This window comes from Lutra lutra, chromosome 4 (assembly GCF_902655055.1).
Source record: "Lutra lutra chromosome 4, mLutLut1.2, whole genome shotgun sequence".
Lineage (NCBI taxonomy): Eukaryota > Metazoa > Chordata > Mammalia > Carnivora > Mustelidae > Lutra > Lutra lutra.
The window spans coordinates 52519389-52522854 of record NC_062281.1 but is presented as its reverse complement, the minus strand read 5'-3'; positions in this window follow the sequence as shown (position 1 = coordinate 52522854).

Below are 3466 nucleotides of genomic sequence, written 5' to 3'. Positions count from 1 at the left end.
ATAGACTTGTCATTTTCCAAGATTTGTATAGAAACAGAGTTTATTACATGCAAACCAGCATGAACAAAGTGATGCCTTGTTGAAATATTTCCTTCCTAATATTGACAAAAATTGTGGCTTAAATTGCTATGCATGAAACCATAATACTTGAATAATAGAACCCTAATGAATGCAAGTCACTATTTAAAATGGAAGCTAATCAGTGGGATAGAGCTGCAATGTTGGAAGATGGATACTACTGCTGTGTGGTAATATCAGTCATGTTTCTAAAGCACTTTATGCATATGCTTGTCTTAAATATATTTCCATCATTTAGTTTTAAGAGACATGACATTGAGCCTACAGTAACTGAAAACAACCAATAAGAAGAAGAGTAATCTAAGAAATTTCATAGTGTTTTTTCTCTCATGCCTCTCTTTTTTCCCTTTTTGCCTCACCTAAGTGCCATCTTTAGACACAGGTATGACATTATGAAGCACAGGGACGAGCACTTACAAGCATCTTGAACTTGAAGGAGGCCCACTCTTGACCTTCTGTGGCTAAACCCCTTTCCACGGAGTCAGGAGTTACCAGGCCAAGGGGTGCCTCACATCTAGGGTACAACCCTCTTTGTTCTAAAGCATGGGCCAGACAGATACCTGGTACTTTTCTTTAAAAGCCTTGAGCCTGCTTTCTGGTTCCTGTGCTGGTCTTTTGCCAAGTACCTTCTTTCTAAAAGCAGACCACACAGCTATATGTGTATCTGGACCCTATTTTAAAAGGGTAGGGCATGGACAGCAGCAGGGGATTGGGCTGGATTGTCTACATGTACCTGTGAGATAATAGAAGAAGAGCTGAGGCTGATGGGCTACAGGAGTCAGGAGGCAGTGGCCAGCTCTCTTTTCTGCTGCCATGTTCTGCTGTGGATATATGAGGAATAGAGAATTCTAAATTTGAATCTGGTCTTCTGAACCAGATCTGAACCTGATCATGAACATAATCTTCAAGATCATGAAAATAATCTTCAAGGATATATTTTATTTAAACATTTGATGGCTTAATTTAAATAATAAGGTATTTATAACATATATTGAGTCTCCATTTATATAAATAGCTAAAGTGTAGGTTTGTATTCTTGCTCAAGTCCTAGAAATATAAGGGGAAAACTGAATTTATTTTTTGGTCTTTTTTTTTTTTCTCCTTTATTTTAGAGAGAGAGAGAGCATGAGTAGGAGGGGCAGAGGGAGAGGAAAAGAGAATCTCAAGAAGACACCATGCTCAGTGGGGAGCCCAATAGGGGACTCAATCTCAGGACCCTGAGGTCATGAGCTGAGCCAAACCAACTGCGCAATCCAGGTGCTCCGATTCTGAGACGGTTTTAAAATGAATATTACAAACCATGTGTAAAGGATTGTGTTAAGTAAGTGTTTTCAGTGAACCTTTCCTGGGATATTCAATTAGAGTCATCTCTCCATACCAAGGAAGCTGATAGCAACATAACCTGATTCTTTCCTCCTCCTTCTGCTTCTTGTCACTGAGAACAGGAAGGGAGGGTCTAGGTTATCTAGTTATGTTTTAATAAAGCGAGGCTTCGGGGCACATGGGTGGCTCAGTGGGTTAAAGCCTCTGCCTTCGGCTAAGGTCATGGTCCCAGGGTCCTGGGATCAAGCCCCGCATCAGGCTCTCTGCTCAGTAGGAAGCCTGCTTCCTCCCCTCTCTCTGCCTGCCTCTCTGCCTACTTGTGATCTCTGTCTGTCAAATAAATAAATAAAATCTTAAAAAAATAAAAAATAAAACCAGGCTTCTTCATACTTTAGTCATATAACCACTTATTCAAAGTAATGATGACTCTTTTTAATTTTTTTCATGTAGATAATCACACCTCTCACCTAGCTATTGTTGTTAGGGAGTTTTCATTTGGTTTGTTTATTTGAGGAAAACAATTCAAATACTAGAAAAACAAACAAAAATTAACTTTTCTCATGAATTTTAATGTGTATATTAAATGCTGAGTCCTCTAGAGAAGATGAAGGAAATAGGAAATTTATATTTTAAGACTTGGAAGTTTTATACAAATTTTTTTTTAAAGATTTTATTATTTATTTGACAGAGATCACAAGTAGGCAGAGAGGCAGGGAGAGAGAGAGAGAGGAGGAAGCAGGCTCCCTCCTGAGCAGAGAGCCTGACACGGGGCTCGATCCCAGGACCCTAGGATCATGACCTGAGCCAAAGGCAGAGGCTTTAACCCACTGAGCCACACAGGTGCCCCAGTTTTATAAGGATATATTTATAAACTATGTAAGCACTGAACACAGTAGATTTCACTATATAAATTTAAACTGTGTATGACAACAATATCATAAAAATTAAAAGAAAATAAAAAGAAAGTTTGTAACAAATCACTTGAGTTTTCCAATAAATTAGTTATAAAGCATAATTATAAGGAAGACTCAAAAATATAAATAGTTCCAGAGAGTAACTGGGTGATAAGCAAGAACAAGTAATAAAATAGCTGAAAATATGTAAAATTTTATTCAGCTTTTTACCTGCTAAGTTTTATCAAAGTGATAAAACAGAATAATAAGTCTTTAAATTTATCAAATTAATACATTAAGATGAAAATAATGTTTAGTGTATGAAATTGTGCATTCAGATTGGTATCATAATATTCTGTCATTTGGTTTGTTAATTCATCAGAGACAATTTAGTGACAAATATTAACAAAACACATCCAAGACTATAACCTAAAAAAATTCTTGCATACAAGGATTTATGAATAATTTTTCTCATTTCAGCATTATTAATATGAAAAGATCTATGAAGAAATCTGTAGATAAATTATGTGACAAACACATAATGAAATATTCTGCAACCTAAAACAATGTGTTCAAAAGATATTCTTTTGAATTATTAATTTAAACAAGTGCTGCATTAAAAATTGTACAGAGATGGGGCGCCTGGGTGGCTCAGTCGTTAAGTGTCTGCCTTCGGCTCGGGTCATGATCCCAGGGTTCTGGGATTGAGCCCCGCATCACGCTCCCTGCTCAGCAGGAAGCCTGCTTCTCCCTCTCCCACTCCCCCTGCTTCTCCCTCTCCCACTCCCCCTGCTTGTATTCCCTCTCTCACTGTGTCTCTCTGTCAAATAAATAAAATATTTAAAAAAAAAATTGTACAGAGAGAGTTAGCACATTTTTCAAATATAAATGACCAAAAAGATAACATTTGCTTTCTCTGGCTGTTTAGATTATAGATTATTTTTGTCTTCCTATGCCTCTTCATCTTTTCCAAACAACGTGTATTACTTTTTTTCATGTATTACTTTATTAACAAGTTAAAATACCATATTTTGCAGGGCTATGAATCAAGCTCCTCATTTTACTGAATTTGAGGCACAGATGGGACTTGGTTGGGGGGAGGAGGTGGAGGTGCTTCTCACAGAGAGTTAATTGATCAATTAGGTCTTTATTCCAGTATTCCAAACTAGGAT